Source organism: Anas acuta, chromosome 1 (assembly GCF_963932015.1).
Source record: "Anas acuta chromosome 1, bAnaAcu1.1, whole genome shotgun sequence".
NCBI classification, from domain to species: domain Eukaryota; kingdom Metazoa; phylum Chordata; class Aves; order Anseriformes; family Anatidae; genus Anas; species Anas acuta.
Window position 1 is genome coordinate 164946811 of NC_088979.1, and position 21213 is coordinate 164968023.

At 43.2% G+C, this 21213-nt stretch overlaps 1 protein-coding gene across 4 annotated transcripts in view; it reads left to right on the forward strand.

Annotated features, from left to right (window-relative positions):
* Positions 1 to 333: 333 nt before the first annotated feature.
* Positions 334 to 21213, forward strand: part of OSBPL8 (oxysterol binding protein like 8) — an 89098-nt gene continuing 68218 nt past the window's right edge. For 2 of the 4 annotated variants that reach the window (XM_068669133.1, XM_068669134.1), the window contains exon 1: positions 334 to 472. The gene's annotated coding sequence lies outside the window, so the exon portion shown is untranslated. The remainder of the gene's footprint in view (positions 473 to 21213) is intronic. The other 2 variants (XM_068669136.1, XM_068669137.1) reach the window with 2 other exon arrangements.

Here is a 21213-nt window from a genome sequence, read left to right on the forward strand (position 1 = left end):
ACATGGTTTAGGGGGTGACGTTGGTGGTAGGGGACGGTTGGACCAGATGATTTTGGAGGTCTTTGCCAACCTTAATGGTTCTGTGCGACTTTTTTTAAAAACAAACGCGGATCCAGCCCCTCACGGCGCCCTCAGCCGCGGGGCGGGCCCTCCGCCGGCAGCCCCGTGACGGGGCGGGGCGGGCCTGCGCTCGCCCCCGCCCGCTGGCGGCGGCGGATGAGGGGATCAAGCGGCGACCGGGGAGCGGGGTGCGCGCCTACGCGTGCGCGCGCGCGGCCGGGGAGCGGTGGGGCGGGGCCGCGCCGGGGACGGGGACGAGCACGAGCACGAGCACGAGCACGAGGACGAGCACGGGGGTGGGAGGGGAAGGGGCGCGGGCACGGGCACGGGTACGGCGCCGCTCTGCTCGCAGCGGGCCGGGCTGAGCCGAGCCGAGCCGAGCCGAGCCGCTTCGCCGGAGGGTGCAGGCGAGGTGAGCGGTGAGCGGGGTGCGGGGGGCGAGGGGCGAGGCTTGGGCAGCGGGGCGGTAACTCGCGTTCGGTACCGACCCGATTGGGGAAATTTTGGGGGAAAAAAATAAATAAATAAAATGAAACGAGCGGGTTTGCCGCGCCGCAGCGTGCAGGAGCCGTGCCGGACAGACCCCTTTTTCCCTCCCCCAGACATATGTAAGGGGCAGAGCGCCTCTGAAGCCCGCTTTCCCCTGAAATCGCCCCAACGCGGCGCCTTCAGAAAATGGCCATCGGCTGCCAGCCCCGGGGCGCCCCAGATGCGCTGCTGGGGTTCCCCGCGGTGCTCAGGCTCCGTAACTTGTAGAGGCGAGGAGCAGTTTGTGCTGCTGCAGGAGCAAAATGCGGGGCCGGGGCAGGGAATGGGGTCAGGACCGGCAGTGGTCCCGCTGCGTGCTCCCGGTGTCGCTCCCGAGGAAACCGAAAGGCTGGGGTTAGTGGGAGATGTGCCCACAGGCTGTAAATGTCATGTCCAAGTGACCGAGAAGCCTGCTAGGGGGCTCGGTGCTTTCTGGTGCTGGTCCCTTGGCCTTTTGTTGGGGAGCAGAAGATGAATTTGTTGCAGAAGGGGCACGGCATCGCGGGGCTGAAGCTCCCGGGTGGGCCAGGCAGCGTTTTTTTACGAGCCTGCATCAAGCTCTGAGGTAATCAGGTCTGTGATTAAAAGCAGAATAGCATCGTGTAGTGCTCAGCAAACGAGAGAACTGTAAAGGAAACGTGAAGGGACCTTCAGTGAAGAAACAGTGAGGAAACCGGGTAGTCTGCCTGCCTCAGAGCGCGGGGTTTCTTCAGTTGTGTTCAGTGTAACAGAAGCCCTGCAAACACCAAAGTTTGATGGCATTCCCCAAACTGTAATGCGGAAATCTTGGTCAGGTAACTTGTAGCTTTTAATATGCTACGCCGTTAACGCAGATCCCGCTTGCGTGGCAGATGTGCTGCTGAAGAGACGGGGAACAGCTGAGAGGTTTTTGTGGCAGGTACTTGCGCAGTCCCTGTCATGACAGGAAACGCAATACCGTGGTTCTTCACCTAGGCTGTTTCGGCACACTGCTGAGGAAGTAAGAAGTACAGCTGCTAGATGTCGAGCAGCTCTGCACTAAGTGAACGGTGCAGTCGTTTTTCCCCTCCTTTCCCATTCCGTGTTTGTGCTGATGTCAAATTAATAAAGCTTTTCTACTTTGTTAAACAGCCCGTTCGGTTAGCTTTTGTTATAACCTGTAGTTGACAGCTGCATGGTTCAGCAGTGCCTCTGTTTGAGATGCAGGAGGTGATGGGCACAGTCTTGGTGAAGGGGGAAAGTTCTTCCACAGGCTTCAGTTTCTTTTAGAGGGCTGCTTCTGGATTTTGCTCGAGCAATTTCTTTTTCTGTTGTCTTGTGTTGTGGTTGAAGTTGATAACCTTTCTGTTTAACTTCAGCCTGCCCGGGGTTTGCCTCCTTCCCTCTGCTGCTGACAGCTCTCCACTAATACACAATGAGGAGTGGAGCTCAGCTTACAGCTGGAGCAGCACAGCAGGCCTTGTGTCACTCTTGGAACTTCCCTGGAAAATGTTTGAGCAGATGTTGAGACTAGCATGGCTTCTGCAAGTTTTTTAGGTGTCAGAAGGTCTAAATTATAACCAGAAAGTACAAAAAGTAAGTTGTTTCCTTTGAAAAAATAACATTTACAATATTAAGAATTAGTAGAGACAATATGTTGTTACTTTGTGCGCTTACTTTGACCCCAAGCTTGTACAATCTGCATAATTTTGGACGCGTTTTTTATTAAATTTACTTTTGCTCAAGGACATGGTTTCTCTGCCTCAAACTCCATCAGTTGAAGCAGAATAGCAGCAGCTCCTCGTGGCTTTATCTTAAAGAAACACTTGGCCAGCTCATGGTAACAGCAAGTCGCGCGCTTTCCAACTGGTTTGTCTCAGCCAATTCATTTTTATAATTTCGTACTGTTGAGTTGACGGAGCTTAGTGTTTTGAGGATTGCCATTGCATGCGTGCTTTCCTTTTAGAGGTCAGGTGTTGAACCCTGTGAACTGAGCAGTGTTTAGGAAACAGTTGTTGTAATAGGGCGCTGATTAGCAGAAGGGTTGGATGTTAGTCAGAAGGGTTCTGTTCGGCGTGGCTGGTTCTGGATTGCACACAGTCAAAGTCCCATGCAGTGTTTTGCTGTGTTTGTTGTAAAACAATGTTTTATTCCATCTGTACTCTACAACAAGAAAATCTGTTGCAGATGTAATGTATATGGTAGCATAAAAAGCCTCTTGAGAGCAGCTAAAAGTGTTTGACAGATGGTAAGAGGCATTTGGGAAACGAGATTTTCGTTTTGAAGAAGTAGCTTTTACTTATGGTCCAAGATGAATAAATAATCCTCATTTTCCTCACACCCTTGGTTGTAGATGTGAGTTTTAGCTCCGTTAGCTTTTTCCCTCAGTGTGCAATATTGGTCCTTCAGCCAGTAAAAATGTTACATCTGTCTCTCTGAAAGCTCCTAAGTTTGCAGTGACTTTGACACGATGCTGGAGTGTGCGTATCCGATCTTCCTCTGTTTTTTCATTCAACTGTTCCCCTTCATATCTCGTTTTAGTGTTCTTGCAGCATCTAAGCTTGGGTTAGTTCATGCCCTATCTGCATGTTCACACGTTTTTTCAGTGCAATAGTCCTGTCACCCAGTGTTTGTATTGAAGTACTGCAAAAGATGGTAATACGACTATTCTGCTGAGATGAGGGAAGGCAGCTTGCTTCTTTCAGAGTTACCTTTTCCTTGCCTGCTGATAGAAGCCACGATATCTTGAAGACCAGAAGGTTGCTTTTTAAAAGCCTTGGGTTTGGGAGGGGAACTATATTGGTCATCATTAAACCCATGGAAAAAAAAATATATTTTTAAATCAAAGTCAGTGTTGTAACACAACTTAGGGAGATGTGCATTGTAGGTAATTTTTTCATCATTGTCTATTTAAGGAATTATGCATTAGTTTTAATATTCATTTGTCTGAAACCGATAGTAAGCTGGTGGTCAATAAACCAAAGAGGATACTTGTTTGTGGCTTGGGCTTTACTTATCTTTTTATCAGGAATAGATTTAGTAAATTAAATAGCGTTTTTAACTTCTCTCCACCCTGCCCTCTCCCCTCCCCCAAAGCAACAAAGCTTGTAAATGATTTACCTGACTCTTCAAACAGCAGAAACATCATTCCAACACGGGGTTTGTCCCGTGTACAGTCGGCTTTTCTCTAAATACCCGTACAGTGCCTCATCTCACCAGCTGGCATGTTTTCCACAAAGAGGTGTTCCTTAGGTGTTGTATTTTTATAGATGATTTGGAGAGTTGAGGCAAACAGCACATTAGTCAAAACTTGATGATGTGAAGTAGTGGGAGTGTTATTAATGGGAGATTTGTGTGGTAAATGCAGGTTTGGTGGCTGGCTAATTCATAAATTATTGAAGGCTCTTGGCTGCGTGCTAAAGCAGAAATGATTCATTTTGAGAGTTGTGAAACAGTTTTTGGCAGGTACGTGGCAGGTTCCTTCGCTTGAGATTTTATGGGGAATTTTTTTTCTAATTACTGTTAAGACGTAGTAAAAAGGATGCTTCCACAGGTGAAGCGAGTCCTCTGGGTGAAGCACGGGCAGAGTTTGCTCAAGTATTGCGCCGAGTGATCTCATGCTCTGGTTAACACATTCAGGTCGTACATTCCTGCAGTCTGTGCACGTTCACAGAAGCGTGTGATGATGCTCTAAGTCTGTGATTAGGTGTTCATCAAGTGGCACCGAGTTAAGGAACTCGCTTACCTGAGTGCTCAGCTTCCCTCTTGTAGTTAGGAAATGGAAAAATCTGCTTGGGGGGAATATGGGAATGTTGTCAGAGCACTTGGGGGTGCAAAGAAGAATTACATCTGGTCAGGGACGTCAGGTCCTTTAGGCAAACCCGACACTCCCAAATCCAAGGGCCCCTATGAGGTGCACCCACGAGTGCTGAGGGAGCTGGTGGATGTTACTGCTAGGCCTCCTTGGCCGTGCAGGTGTCTGGGTGGCAGTGAGCCTGTACCCTTCATAAAGCAGGTGCAGCTCTTAAGCACAGGAGGGATAGATGGGACATCCTGCAGGCATTGAGACGGTTTGGCTGCCCAAGCTGCAGTTCTGTGTTTTGCAACTGTGGGATTCAAAAATTGTGGTGCTATGCTGTACCAGGGGAGTGGGTTTCCCATTATTTGTCATTGGAGAACTACTCTAAGTGTGGCTGCAGCCTGAAAACAAATATTTAATGTGCCCCTAGGAGACGGCCGCTCTCCTTACTTGCGTGACATTACCTGTGCCCGATAAGAGCTCCGTTATGTAAGGAGTTTCCTTTGAATTACCAGGAGCTCTCGTGATGTTTCTCTTGGTATTTTTCCAGTGGGAAGCCATCACAAGAATTAGTTTATTGGTGTCCTGCTGAGAACTGAGCCAGTTTAGATATCCCTCTAGAGCAGCGCAATCAACTACATAATGCACAGAAAATGTATTGGTCGAAACAAATATATTACTGTGCAATGGCCAGAAGGTAAGGTATGTTACTTGGGCCGGACTCTAAAGTGCCCACCATTTAAGTTTTTCTTCCCACTCATCAATACCCTCAGATGTAGCACAAAATGGAGGCAACTCATTTGCTTAATGGATTCACTGTGCTTTTTGTCCCTTTTAGAGTGTCCCATTGTGCCTGCAGACGGGGTCAGATGATGAGCGTGCTGCTCGCATGGGAGGATGGCAGCGGTGTCTGCTCCTTGTCTGTGCTGCCTTCCACGCTCCAGCTGCATCAAAGCTACACGTGTGTGTGTGCTTTACTCAGCCCTGGCTCCCTGGCTTTACAGGTGGCATCCGAGCTCAGTGTAATGGCTAGGCCCCTTCATGGGTGGAGTGGGGAAAGTTTTTTGTCATGCTGCAGCCTTGTCCAGCTGCAGAGAGCCTGCGAAGTCAGCCAGGCGCCTTGGAAACTAGACCTCTCTTCCCCTCAGTAGGTAGATGTACAAATTCACTTTCTGGAAGAAGTCACCTGCTCTGTGCTCTAAATTATACATTTTAAACTCTCTTTTATACTGTAGTATTCTTACAGAGCCATAGAGCTTCAGTACAAAGAAGGAAAGGCTGTGCCAGGGTGGCTTCTGCTCTGCCACACGCTCTCCAAGGGTTATAATCTCTGTAGAAGCTGTGCAAGATGCATCTACGTAATATATTTCCATTGCTAAACGAACTTCTGTAGAAAACTGGGTGGTGGAGCTTATTGTCGACAGCAGAGACAGCTTTTGGAGTATAGCAAAAAAAAAAAAAAAAAAAATCACAGTTTTAAGTTTTTTACCTTTTTACCATGTATTTTATGTGTTGGACAACTGGCATGCATGACATATAGTCCAAATCCAAACTATGTTCTGACACTCTTTCCAAGGCTGTTTTTTTGCTGTTGGCACATGTTTTATAAAGCAGTACATTAGCTGTAAAATCTTCAAAGCAGTTGTCTTCTGGAGTGCTCAGCAAAAAGAAAAAAAAAAAAAAGCTGTGACAAGTGAGAAAAATTAGCTTGTGAAACAGCTCTCAATTTATCTCCACTGGCCTATTTTGTACCTGTTTGTTGGTGCTGCTCCTGTGCGGATTTTGATGTAATACCCTGAATCCATTTGCCTTGAGCTTCAATTTTGCTACTGTAGGAGCTCAGTATTTCCATGTTTTAGAAAACTTGCCTCTGCTATTTTTTTCCCAACCCCACAGTACGCTTCATAACGTTGCGTTATGTTAATTAAAGTATCTGCATGAATAGTGCGTGTAATGAATGAACTATAAATATGTATTCAAATAACTCAGCTTAGTTTATTATAAAAAATAAATCCAGCTCTCCAAGGACATTCTGATAGTTTTTAATATTTCACTGTAGTCAGTTCAGTCAACTTCAATTGATTACAGCCTGTGTAATTAAAAACAACAAGCAAAGCAACAAAAAAAAAGCAAGCAAAACGGGGCTAAGTTTATTTCTGTTGTCTGGCCAAAAAACCTGTTGTGATTTGTTTTGCGTAGGTTTTTTGGATGAAAATAACGTACCAGAAAATCGTTCCAGTAAAGAATTAAATTCCTAGAGTGTGAAATGTGGCTTTTTGTCTTACTTTTTCTTAAGGAGACTTCAAAAGCATTGAGCTAGATTGGTCCTAAGTTAGAACACCAGAAGATAGCAATGAATTTACCTAGTAGGGGCCTGCTGAAGTTCCTGACTTCAATATATGACAGACATCACTGCAGCAAATCCCTTAGTGTAGCATAGTCTGCCCCAAGCAGTGGGCATGTGCACCCAGGTGCTACTCAGGAAGGAATGGTTTTGCTTGATGTCCTGCCTTGTAATGGCAAAGTTTGATAATTAACTGCTCTTTTTTTGAGTAAGCTCTTGGCTTATATGAAAAATGGAGTTGCGCTGCCTTAATTTTTCACAAGACAGTGAAAAATAAATTAGGTTATTAGTGCCATTTAATGGGAGGGGCAGAGGTGCAGTCTTTCTCCCACAAAGCATTCTCCAAATCCATTAGTTGAGCTGCTTGGGGGTAAAAGACTTGTGCAGTATTGCCATGTTTTTCTACAAGTCTTAAAAGCTGCTGTTCTGCTCTTTGAGGGATTATTGGGCACTCAAGATTCAATGTTTGTTTTTTATTATCTACAAGACTAACTTAAAAAAAAAAGTATATGTACTTTAAATACTTGAAAAACACTGATTTTTATTAAGGCATAGTCCACATGTAAATAAAGTATCCAAGGGCATTAGGATGATGTATGAGAATGGTACCTAAGGGAAGTTTTATCTTTTCCTGATATACTAGTCCTAAAAATACAGGAGTAGCCCTGAGGTGAATTATTAGTGTGATGAAAATGACAAGAACTGAAGACAAGTGCCACACCTCCTGCTGTTCAGCAAACATTATCACTGATCTTTGAGTTATTACTGGTGTGCTTGATCCAAGTCTAGATGAAACAAAGTTTGTGTAGTAGCTGAAGTGAAATTAAAAGGAAAAATAAATTGAAACGTAAACCAAACACGACTTGTCAAAGACTCAAATAGTAGCTCGTGTGATTGGGAAGGGAAAATCGGAACAGTTTTATGGACATGGGCTTCGCCTTGGTGTGAGCTGAGGGTTTCTGACTGCTCGGTCCCCTTCTAGCTGGCATTGAGGCGGTGAGGTACTGCACATCAGCCACACCATTAATGGCCTTTGCATTGCAAACCTGGGGCAGATGCTGTAATAATTTGGCTTTGACCAGCCTCTGGGATTGTTGCATGCATTATAAAGCCAACCTTTGTCCTAAGTATAGCTTGCCAGGTTTTATCTAAATTTTGAAAATGTTTCATTTTGCCATTTTGAGCTATAAAATTGAGTAACCGGTCGTCTGCCAGCAGAATTCAATATAGAAAACCTTTGGGAAGGGAAGAGAGGGGTCTGTGCATCAGGAGTCGAATTTAGATCTTGTATGGGGGAGCCAAGATCAAGGTCCTCGGGAAGAAATTTCAGGATCAATACTAATGCTCAGACTTAGGTGTCTTCCAGTTCTCCAGACAGTGGTCTCGGAATAGGACGTGCTCTTCTGCTGTTTGATTTTGTTATGGGGAGAGCTCACAGTGCTCTGTGCTTCTCTGCAGTATCACTGCTTTTTTTCTGATTGTGTTATTTTCTAGCTGGAGCAGCTAGGAAAGATAAAGCGACGCAGGAGCAGGAAGAGGGAGGATTGAGCAAGGCTGTAAAATCCTTACTGCAGCAGCGTGTAGGGTGAGCTTACTCTGACTGTGCCTGACTGTGCTGCAAGTGGCTGACATGGGAGGTACCTGAGCTGGGTGTAACATGCTCATCACTTACCTCTTAGAAGTCAAAAAGACTCATACAGCTTTCCTGAAGAGCAGATGTGCATACACCTGCTGGACCTTCCCTGTCCAGAGTCAAAGTGGCCTGTTTTCTTCTCTTCTGCGCTGCCTGAGAGAGATGGTGAGGACCTTCCACATGTTAGTTTATTGAGGAAAGGACATCTGGGATTGTTTTTTCTTGTCATATACAACCTGCCTACTTTTTTTCTGCAACTCCAGCTAAACTGCCCGCTCTGATTTCCTTGATTCCTTGTCATCTTTCTCCTGCCTTGGTCTCCTGCACAGATCGTGGTTAACTTGCTGCAGGGAATTTTCTGTCTCATTCCTCGCAACTCTGGGCACCGTATGACTAATCAAAGCTTTAGCTTTCTACAGAAGATAATAGTTTTAGAAGGGGGCATGATCATAACCTTGTGTTCCTTCTTGATAGCTCAGACGCTGTGGAGGGCTGCTAGTTTGGGGTGGGAGGATAATTTTTTTTGTCACAGCATGGTTCTGGTGTTTTGGTTAGGTGGTGGATTCTTATTTATTTATTTATTTATTTTAGTTTTATACTTGCAGGTGGTATAAAGCCAGTGGTACCTGCTGTCTGCAGGTGATACAGGCAGGGCCTGTGGAGCATGTGTAAAAGAGCTGTACTAGTAATACTAGAAGCAGATAACTTTCGTTGAACAGCTAGCTGACCGTCATCAAGTTGGAGATCACAGCTAGGTAGGGCTTGAAGCTAACGCAATTGTAAGGGTTAATGTGACCCGAAGTCCTTCATATTATTTGCAGGCTCCTTTAGAAAAAGAGGCTTTTGTATGGATACGCAAAGCAACTTTATATAATCCCGAAGATGCAAATTGTAGGCTTTGAAGATAACTCGTTGCTTTGATTAGTGTCTCTTTAAAAAGCTTTCCTAAATTGAGTTTGCACAGTATATGAAAAGTGGCAATTCCAAGCCAGTAATTCTGGCTTCAATTATTCTACTAAAGATTTTACTAGATTGGCTATTTTGGCCAGGTAGAGGCTGAGAGATTCACGTAACAGTATGTTTCTCCTGTACTGAAATTACCATTTTGTGATGTTTCTTTTGTGATCAAATGAAATTCTCATCAGTAATTAAAAAAAAAAAAATGCAGTCTCTGTGATTGTAGAGAGAAGGCAATAAGCTAATATTTGAATCTTGTTTTGTAAGCCAAATTAAGGACCCTGTACTTCCATAGCTGTGAAGATTTGCTGCGTGGTGTTTGTAAAGCCAGCACCCTGGTTCTCACTTGCAAATAGGATTGTGGTTACACTGAGCTGTCCCTGACTTGTGCTGCCATGAGAAGAGAGTGGACAAATCGTAATGCAAACAGCTACGTTAACATGCCAGCAATAGAAACTCTTTTAAGGGCTCTGATATTTAACAGCAAAATGCAGATTCTGTCTCTTTGAATAATGCACAAACTACTGAGTGTAAGGAGAAGTTTTAAGACAGGTTTTCAAAATTGTCAACCAGAAAGAATTGCCCTCCTTTGAGAAAGGCTCTCCTTCCATGAAAAGCGAAAGCCTTGCCGAGGTACAGAAGCTCTGAGCATTAAGCTTATGCTTGCTAATCAAGACAGAAAACAGCGTGAGGAGCTGCCCTGTAAAATGAGGGAAAAACTGCTGAAAATAGATCTGAGAGTGTGAACAGACAGGTCTGTATCGTGTCAGCTACTTGCAGTGGATGGTACTCGTTTATTACAGTGCTTTAAAGAGCAATGCTTGATATTCTCCTCTATGAACATCAAGAATATTTCCATTTCAGCCTAATGGTCCGTTCCTCTCAATGTCACCAGCGCCGTTTGATGCTCAGCTGGGAACAGGAGGCCAGGCTTTCTGTAAGCCAGGAGGTGTAAGGCAGGGAGCCCTGTGGTGTGTGCAAGGTGTTTGTTTGTTTGTTTTTTTTATTTGTAGAAGGCCTCTGCTTTGGTCACTGCCATTTCAGCTGTTAGGTTACAAATTGTGCTGCTTTGCTTTTAAGAGCCATGTTTACGTTGAATTAAAACAAGCCTTAGTGCGTTTTTCCTGGTTTTGGCACCCGGACAATATTTTTCTTCAGTGAACTTTTGAAAGTTGTCCTTGTATATCTTATCATGGATTTCTACGTTCTTCCCAAACAGAGCTTGATTTATATCAACAGGAAGAGTAGAGCTCTGGTAGCTGGTTATTATTTTCAAGCGTAATAAAGTAATGAATAAATGCTGCAGCTTATAGTGAGTATAAATAGCTATTTTTATAAAGTAATTAAAAAAGTGGCCAGAACATATTTTATACACAATTTTGACTGTGTTTTAGTATCAAATGATATTTATTTTTAATGAAATTAAGTACAATTAAAATAAGAACAAAACTGCTTGTTACTTTTTCTTCTGATTGACAGATTGTTTTTCTAACTACCATTCTCTTATGAACAGGACTTCCATTGCCAACAGAAAGCTCAAAAATAGATATAGCAGGTTTTTCTCTGCTTATCTTCTTTCATTGTGACTTTTCTTTGTTCCTTTACATGGATTTATTTATTTCTGAACTCCGTTCACTAGCTGAGCTGTATGATAAACTGGGGAGTCTTTTGTCCTCTTAGCACGTGTACAAGAATTGCATATGCCTCTGAAATTCTTATAGTCTTTGTGGTTCTCATGCTGTGGATAGATAAAAACAATATCTTTTTAATATATCGGCTCTTCTTCAACTTGCAATGATAACTTGTTCATCAGGTTACTAAAGATCTAGTGGAAAAATCAAGCTACTGGTGGTGTATTCTGCTTTTGGAACAAGACCTGTGACTTGTCTGCAGCACCATGAGCACGTGGTATTGCTGGGTAGGACTGGGAGGCTTAGGGCTCTTGAACCTTGGGGTCTTTCAGTTTTGGTTTTAATTTTAAACTTAGGAAATGACGGGTTGCTGCATCTTAGGTAAAGTATTTTTTTTGTTTGTCTGTTGTTTGTGACAACCACAGACTAAAGATGGTAAGTTTTCAATTTTGTCTTTTTAAAATCTGGACGTGGAATATCATCTGGCAGCAGAACTTTTGTGGAGAGAGCATGTACAAAAGCATCGGTACTGGTGGTCAGTAGAGAAAGAAGAAGCTAGAGTGACAGAGCCTTGACATCACTCTCCACATATAGTGTCTAGAAGTCCAGGCTATTCATTCTAGACATCAGGGAGGGTTTTGAAAGAAATGCCTTCACTTCCAGCATTAACAGTCAATTTCATTTCATGATTTATTTTTTTACTGTTAGTTTCTTGTAGGCGAATAAAATATAAACTGTTCCCTTAGATGATATTTCTGTCTTAAGTTCGGACTCAAGAAGTTTAGGTTGTCTCGAAGGACGAGTAGCATCTGTTGTGATTCATAATTCTGAACGATGTCGGGGGAAGTGCTGGAGAAGCAAGCTCTTCGCTCCTAAAACACGTTTCTGAATATAGTTCTGTGCCTTCAGAGAGGTGATGTTTGCATTTGCCCCTTTATCTGTGAACCCTTGGTGGGAGGGAAGGAAGAGAGGTTTGTTTTCGTTGTTGTGGTGTGTTGCTGGTTTTTGGTTTGTTTGGTTTTGTTTGTTTGTGCTTGTCGGGGAGCAGCTGGTGTTTTCCTCACTTGTAACTCGATATAAGCTACCCTGCTGCAGCCTGCTCCCCGCCTGCTGGCGCTGAACGGGCCGGGTAGTGAGATCTGAGAGAACAGAGAAGTAATTTCTGAGCAAGTGTGATCTTAATGAAAAGTTGGAGAACATCTTGAGGGAAGGAAGGAATGTGTGTGGATGTTACCAGGGTTTTAACTTGCAGTCTGAAAGCCTTCACTGAATTCTCCCCTTGCCCCAGGCCCCATTTCCTCTAGTGTGAGGGGTCCTAGAAAAGACCTGAGTCTTGAAGGAGGAGAGAAGAGACAATGGGGCATTTATATTTTCACTTTAGGGTGTAGTAGACAGAATTTGCTGACTTAACTCAGCATCTGCCCTCTTCTTGTGATGTCATGTTGCTATTGCCATCCCTATTTGAACAAAAGCCTGCTTCAGCTCTGTGGACTTGCTCTCCACCTTCTTACAGAGTCAGGAGAGCTTGGAATTCACGTTCTTAATTTAAAAAAAAAAAAATCCTTTTTTTTTTTTTTTATTTTCCATGTTTGTCTTGTAGCCATCATTCAGACTCTTGCCCTGTGTTGTTAACTGTTTCAGTCACATTTGTCTGGCGCTCTTAAATGCCTTTTCTCCCTCTGAGCTTTGTTCTCAGGTTTCTGCTTTGATGACCGCATTGTTTGGCACCATGCACGACTGCCACGTCTTCCTATCTTCCTTCAGATCATCCGTGGCCATAGCAGTTTTATCTTCAAGCCCATGCATGCACCATCCTTTTTCTTCTTTCAGTTAAGCACGTGATATTATATATGTTTTTCTTCCTGGCTGCTGGCCTACTGACTTAGCAACTCAGACACCTGGTGGCATTCTTCTGCCTTCTTTTCATCACCTTCTGGAGAACAATACCTGTGTATGTAAGGTTTGTGCATGCAATATACGTGCGTATTGTGCTGTTGTGAGATTTTGAATGTTTCTGCCTGAATTCTGTGCTGTTTAATCTTTGCAGCTTAACTTGTATTGCAGAGATCATGCTGGTGTAACACTGTGGGAGAAGCTGCAGTGGAGGTGCTTGTGTCAGCAAGTGCCTCCTCCCTCCCTCCCTTTCTCTCCAGCCAAATTACTACGAATGTGAGCTGTACAAGCAACGACAGTAATTCCCTGCTCCTCCCAGTGTGCATTATGCACAGGGAGGTTACTATTGACATAAACATATTTGCCAAGAAAATAACATTTCTGGAGTCCTACTGCTGATACTCTGGCAGAACGCAGTTGTATCAGTCTGTTCTCCAGTGCAGCCTTGGACTTCATGATTGCAGACTTAACAAGGATGGTATTTTATTGTGTCTTGGCTTTTGCCCGTCCTTCATCACCATTCCTGATGTCTCATTGCACTTGTAGTTCCCTGCGAATGTTTTGCTGAGTAGAGATGACAATAATTTTGATCTAAAGAGAAGCAGGTTGTCCTTTCTCATGTGAAATGGAAGTGATGGTGTGTTATAAATTCTGACACGGGAGCATTTTGGTAAGCTTGCATATTCGGTCTCCTCAGAGAACCTCTTTGAGCTAACATTTAAATACTTCTCTTTCACATGGAATAGTTCAGTTAGAAGAGACCTTCAGAGACCAGCCTGAGATAACTGCCTGACCCCTTCAGGGCTAAACAATGGTTAAAGCACATTACTGAGGGCATTGCCCAAATGCCCCTCGAACACTGCCAGGCACGGGGCATCAACCACCTCACTGGGAGGCCTGTTCCAGGGTTTGGGATGCAGACAAGCAGAAGGTTTTTAGCTGGGGGAGCACTGAAATTGTTGTTGAGGTGGTTCCTTAGCTATTGGCTGGCTGGTGGTTGATCCATTTTGCTAGCCATTATGAAATTGACTTCTGTTGCTTCTTTGACACTGCAGAGCTTGTGCCATATGGGTCGTGAGGTGGGCAAGGGCAACTTGCAGACAGCAGTGGTCACTCCTGGGAAGTTCTGCATGGAAAGCTTGGGGCTGATGGGCCAGGGTCATCTTCAAGAAAAGAGCTGGAAAGCCCAGAGTGAAACTCAAGTGCTGTGCAGGCCAGTGTTTTATGGGAAGTTTGCGCCCTGATTCCAGGGGAACTGGAAACATGGAGGATTTAAATTAGTACAGAAAGCTTGTTGTGATTTCGGTCTGCTGAAGTAAAACGTCCGATCCCATACACATGAACAGTTTGTGGGTCTCTGTTTTGAAGGATGTTCTTCTCTCAGCAGCACTGACTTAAAATGTTTATGATTGATCAGAATTAAGGTGAAGGTCCTTACCAAGTCAGCTGGGAAGAGACCCAGATTTTGCTTTTCAAATTGATGCATTTTGTGTACCTGCTTACTGCAGATGGTAAGTTCTGCAAGTGCTTGAACTGAAGATTCGTGCAACAACCTTGCAGTACGTTCTCTGTATTGCACTATTGAAGTTAAGATGGAGAGGTGAGCTGTATAAAACACTGCCATCTACAGCACAACTGTGTACGATAGTAGTCTGAGGTAACAGCAACCAAGCTCACTCCTCATCAGGGTTAAATGCTTGAATAGGTTTTAATGTGATATTAAAGTTTTGGAAGATGATTCTGGGAAGACTTTTAGACACCTTGTAAAGCTACTGTGAAGTTCTGCTGTGAGAACTGAGCATTACCTTTAAAATGTTGGTGAGCAGCTCAGGTTCATTGCAGAATCAGACATCACTTTATGTGCTTTTCTTTCTGTTAAATAAATAAAAGTAATGGTTCTACCTAGTGTTTTAATTAAAAACAAAACAAGAAACAACACCATGAATTAATTTTTTAGTGTCAGAGCAAATCATAATGATGATTAACATGAAGGAATGGATGCAACATGAAACGAGAAAGATACACGGATTTTTCTTCCATTGAAATGATGCGGCAGCCTCTTATACAGAATAGCATTGAAAAATTGTGATGTTACTCAATAAGCAAAATTTCATACTTGGCTTAAAATCTTATAATTTTAAAGCTCAAATCAGGAGGGGTGGAAAGCAGGAAATGATGATAGTAATTTGTTCTCAAGCAAAGCTAGAGTGCTTTTGCTCTCCATCCGTGGAAGTATTGGTATTATGACATGCAAAATAGCACTTGTTCAGGGTGTGTGTATTCTGAAATGCTCTGTTAAGTGTCTGGACGTTGGTGTGCTGCAATCTTTTGTTCCCTTCATTAGTTAGGGATGTGACTGTAATCTTCTGTTCCCTTCATTATTCCATGATGTGGTAATGGAGTAACATACTGATCGCCCCAGCTGCAACAGAACCCAAAAAAGAAACCCAACCTACTGTCAGAGACCCATGAGCTTCTGAAGTTAATGGCAAGTCAACATGATTTATCCTTATTTTGTAAGTGGATATATCATATCCATTGTGAAGTTCTTAAAAACGCTTTTGTCTCAATGAGATTAAAAAAACCACTAATATTCAATAAAATATTTTAAAAGTTCAGAACTGGTTTTGTCCAGCTCAGAACACTGTGTGTCTAAACAGGAATGTTGCAGCTCTTAGAAATAGTCTTGAAAATGGGTGGTTGCTTATGATCTTGAGGCATTTCTTACTATTTTAAAGCTAGTTGGATTTACAGAGGTGATCTCCAAGGAGACTGTACCATTCTTAAATACGCTTTCGTAGTTAAAAAAAGAAAAAAACACTTTCAATCCGTAGTCTTTTAGCTGGCTGCGAGGTCTGTCTGAAACCTTAGTTTGCGATTAAGTATTGTAGGCCAAGATTTTCCATGCTTTTCTTATCTTGGGAGGCAGCAGCCAGAAAAATTAAATTCCAGATCCATCTACCTGTCTAGTTGTTCTGCTAATTTCAAGACAGCAGCCCTAGAAAAGGTCATTTCAGTAACATAAATCTTACATGTCTTTCCTTGTTGATACTTGTTCTGCAGGGGAGAATGAACATGGGCACCCTGCTGGGACTGAATGAAGTTAAACTCCACACGTGAACTGTGGCACATGAGCTGGCCCGTGTTGATACAGCCAGTGTCTGTCATTATGGATGGGCACAGGAGGGCAGAATCCAGCTGTGTAACACACCCAACTTATCTTTATCCTTTGTTTCTATGCCTATTTTTTCTGTTAAAACTTGAGTTGTGTTGGGATCGAAGAGATTAATCCCTTCGTAAACCTTAAATGTTCCAGGGTCTTAATAGAGAACTGGAGAATTCTTCAGTTATTGAAAAAAAAGCGATTTAGTTAAGAATTATGATTTTTACTTAATCAACAAATCCTCAATGCTAAGGAGACACTTGTGCTCTTCTTTTCTTTATTGAATGCACTATGCCGTTTTCTAGTCCCAAAGAGTATAGACTGCTTAGCATTTTAATTGGTTTTCAAGATGAATTCAGCTTCAACGTTCAAGGCCACAGGCAGGGTTATGAAGGTTAATTATACTTATCACCAGCTGAAAACAGTCAGCCCCATTGTATAGCACGTATTGGCACGGTGCTCTTCTCGTGGGGGGGGGGGGGGGGGCGAGTGGCTTATTTCTGCATGATGTGACTGGAATGCTTGTACGTGTGTCTTGGGTAGGTGGCTTGGACGGGCAAGCTTGTTGGTTGGTTTACACTTGGTGCTTATAAATGACATTGAAATACCCAAATGGCTTTTCGGTTCTGATCTGGAATTTCTGAAGTTAATATCATTCCTGGAGTTATCAGATCATAACTTCATATTCCACGTGTATTTCACATAATCTGGATATGAAAAGCTTAATTTATGAATGTCAGAGGCTTCTAAAAGCTGTCGTGGGAAAGTAAGACATGGCATTGCATTGAGAACTACTCATTTATCTTATTTCTTCCCAAGCTGTGATTGTTAGGAGGAGAAGGCAGCTCACCTCTCCCTGAATTCTGCTGGGGGCTGCAAAACGCAGGAAGGAAATACTTTCTTGCAGGAAAAGTTGTGCATGCCAAGGTGGTTTTGAGACTAAGGGGTTCTGCAAACCTGCTGCTTTCATTGAAATTACTATTATGCGTGATTTTTCATGCATTTTTTTTTTAGGGAAAACAAAGAAAACATACTTGTTATGGGACTTTACAGAGAAATCAGAGCTTTTAAAACTTAAAGCCCTTAGTTATAAGTGTGGTGTATCTGCTGAACTTCCTTGGTTTGCATTTCTGACCACTGGTTTTGAATACTCAGTCTGGGCTCTCAGTCAGAAAAGGAGTAAAAATGTGTGACACCAGATTTTTCCAGTTGCCCCTTTTGGCATAACTCGTGGTTGGAAACACAGCTCCAGATATTCTTCTAGCTACTTCTGCAGGAAATCTAAACCGATGTGTTCATTTTTCCTTCTTCTGACGTGTCAGTGCTGTGTTTGAAAATGTGTCAGAGACCGTACGTGCCCAAGGAGAGGGAAGCGTGACCATGAGGACGTCAGGGACGTGTCTGTTATGGCTCTGGCACCTGAACCATCACTGCTCAGATCCATTTGCACAATGCAGAAGGGGAGGGAGGGTTTTATTCTTTGCCTGGGTGCCAGGCTGTGAGATAAGTGTGTGAGTGGCCTTCAAAGGAACCTGGCATGTAACGTGATGCTTGGGGGCGCACTGAACTGCCATGGCAGGGAGACACGTCTCGAATTGCTTCCAGCTAATATTATCTTGGTAGTTAAGATAGTGATATCTCACTATTGGGTGCAATTTTATATATGGAAGTAAACTATAGCATGCCATTAAAAACTGATAAGATGTCTTGTCGGGTTTGGTGACCATGTTGGACTGAGGTAATGTTGTGAAGGGAAAGATGTAATTTTTTTTTTTCTGTTTTGTTTTGTTTTGAAAACTAAACCTGGACCTTGGTGTTCTGATGCCCCTCAATGAGCTGATTATTGAGGGGATGGAGGGGAAGCAGGATTCAAAGCTTCCTGTTACCCAGCCTATGGGACTGCTGTTCAGAGGACAGCGTTCCCTTACATCACTTGCTCAAGCTCTCTGATGACCACGTTAATCCATTTTATGGCAAACTGAATACCCAGGGCGTGAGTAGACAGGTGGGAGGGAGGGCGGAGATGCCTTCTCCATTCAGCATTCCTTGGGCATTAATGGAATAGTTCTTCCTTAGAACAAGACACTGGGTTTTGCTCTATTTGTTTTCTTTGGAGCATTTCAAAGAACTTCCAAGGAAGCGTCAAGGCTTTGTTGTGCAGTGTAAAGTGACCTTGTGACCGTTCTCTGGTGGTAAAGGAAAGAGCCCTGTTGTCCTGGCCATGGCACATACTCACTTTTCCATTTGAAGGAATTTAATATCTTCTACACTGGTCCCTGAAGGAGAAGGTTACGTGTCCAAAAAATAAGTGCAGGATCACTTGACAAAGGCCGGAACGCTGCGGTGTTTGATAGTTCCTGTGGACCAGGTTGTATTGTTTAATTGCTGTTGTTCATCCTGTTAAACTAAAAGCTGGATGGGACTCCATAACACTTCCAAATCAAAGTGACTTAGTCACTTCAGAAAGACAAGCTTGAATGCTTGGCACTAAAAGCACCGGTCATCCCTAAATTTGTACATAGGGAATTTGATATATATGTTCACAACTTAAATAAAATAGCTAATAAAATAATAATAGAACAGAAAACAAAACCAAAGCAGCCATATGGAAGATCCTGAATTGCAAACACGTTGAAAAGGACTGACACACAAAAAGGCCAAAGTTAGGTGCATCAACCAATTTTAATTAGGCAATCAAAAAACTGAACTTGGCATAAGCAATGGAAATCTAAATGAGACGAAGTCCTTTGAATAAACCAGGACGTGTAAGCCACATGCTATCACTACTTGTTTAAAGCTGTTGCTACTTTAAGTTAGAACTTTTAGGGTTTTTCCCTTTTCAGTGTGCTTCTCTGACATTTTGCTCTTAAATCCTAATGCAGATACCCTGTGCCTTGAAATTGTGGGAACTACTTTCTAGCACTAGCTTAAAGAAATCTGAGTGAAGGCCACCTCTTATGTCACCAACTCTATTTTAATATCAAGAAGAGCCACTGCTGCTAAGATACGGAAAACTAAATCATACTGGAAAATAAACATTATGTTCCTGTTTGAAATTCCCACCACCTTTAATCCTGCAGAATGTCCATTTCATGAAAACCTCCAGGTCACAATGTAACCGGGGGGCAGCAAGCACAGCTCACCTGAGATTGATTTGTCTGTGTTGAGGCTAAAAGCATGAAAGAGGGCTTACATCTTGCATTGATTTTCTATTTTATGCATCTCAGATCAAAATTTAGGATCGTAACTGGTCTCTTACCTGAACCCCATGGAGGTCTGTTCATGGTTCTTTTGAGCTGAGGAATAATCTCAATTCTTTCTTTGGTTAAACCAAGCTGCTGCTTATAGAAGTTCTGTGCTGAGGGGTCTTTGGTAGCTCTGGATAAGGAAAGATGGATGGTCTGTTTTATTCTCTATAAACTAATGTTATTCTTTAACAGTGCTTATTAATGGAAAAAAAGTGCTTTTCCATTGTTAGCTTTTTGGAAGTCTCTAGCCCAGTGTTATTTCTAAATGACTGGAGTTCAATGGCAGCACACTCAGAGTTCAAAACATTGAATTCTCCTTAGGCAGGTGTTAGTGAGGCAGCCAAGTAATGTTTTGAGGTTTTTCTCCCTGTGTGGGACTGACTGCCCGCCCTCTCACCCCGCTTTTATAAAATGTAAAGTTTACTTTTGACAGGGTTGAAAATATAAGAACGGTTAAAATGAGTTTGTCATCCTTTTCAGTTCTGAGAGGCAGCAAAACACAGTGCAGAGGAAAGATGAAAAAACTTAACAGAAGTGGTGCTTGGACAGCTGGTGAGACTTTGTATCTATGAGTGTATTGTAACCCAGATGTTTAAGAGCATTTCATCACTGAGGATATTGTTCTTTTGAGGTATTTAAACAGACTTTGAGGTATTTGAGGTATTTAAACAGACTTTCACCATCCCGTTATTGAGGCTTTTTCAGCATGATGGATTAGATCTCATTACCTACCGTGTATGGCTAAAATGTTTTTCATAGGCTTGAAATAGTAAGTTTCTATTTTATCCTCTTTAATGCTTTGACTCTGTGTCTGACAGTAACGTCTGCCAAGGGGAAAAGAGAAAAATGTTCCTTTTCAGAGAAGCAAGGTTGGATTTTGTTTTGGAAAGTTCCACGCAAAGGAAACTCGGATCTGTCCCGGTGTATCGGAGCTGCAACTGATTCCACTTTGGCATCAGAACTGGAAGGAAATGTTCTGCCCACTATCCATCTTGTCTCTGGAAACATCTCTGCTGACTTATCTTACTTTTTCATTTCTGAAAAAGCCTTTAACAAAAACATTGCTTTTCCTTTTCCCGTGGCTTGACTCCTTTCGTTTCCTGCACTAGTCTGCAGTCACTGGCGGTGGCTCCATGTAAACGTAGCCCACGCGCACAAACTGGCATAGCTGGAGCAGGCTGGATGCCCCAAGGTGGTCCTGCACCATAGCTGTGCCAGGTCTGCAAGCAGGACAGCAGGTAAAGGGTGGCTTGCCCTAGCTCAGTTTCTGTGAGTTTTGCGTGTCCGTTTCAAATAAAGCACAACAATGTGGGTGGTGGGGGTGAGGGAGCCCACAGAGAGGTGTGCAGGCCTAGAGGACCAGTTGTCTCAGCCTCACCCGTGGTGCTGCAGCCTTGTACAGCTGCCAAAATTGGAGGTAAACCACAGGGAGCTCCAGCTGGCCTCTCCTCTCAGTGCAGGGGGGTATTAATTGGAGTATCTTGGCTTCTGCTGCAAGCCTCTAATGAGATGAACCTGAGTTGACCAGCTAAGGGGGGTGTGTGGCATTAGCAGCACCTTGGCAATTGTAAAAGAAATTCCTAACGCTGTTAGAAGAAAGGTAGGATTCCCTAAATTGAAATGATTACATTTATAGTGTTACTCTGTTAAACCTTTTCTAGTTGTGTTTCCCCTGCCCAAGGTAACAAAGGCCAAATAGCAAACATACCCTCAAGTCCCAGGGTGGGGTTCTGAAAGGAAAACAGTTTAAAAGGTGTCTGCTTTGAGCACCTCTTTTTGTTCTTTATACAAAGGCTGTCCTTGACTGATGTAACCTTGTGTAAGCAGTGCTAGCATTGATAGAAATATATCTGCGGTGAGGTCGGTTTGGCATCCACTTGGTTATGTTGCTGGTTGGTACTGCAGCATCTTGAAATGTAAAAATGAAGTGCTAGACGTGCCAATATAAGGTCTGATTAAATCTTCCTCCCCTACATCATCACAACAAAGCAGAACAACT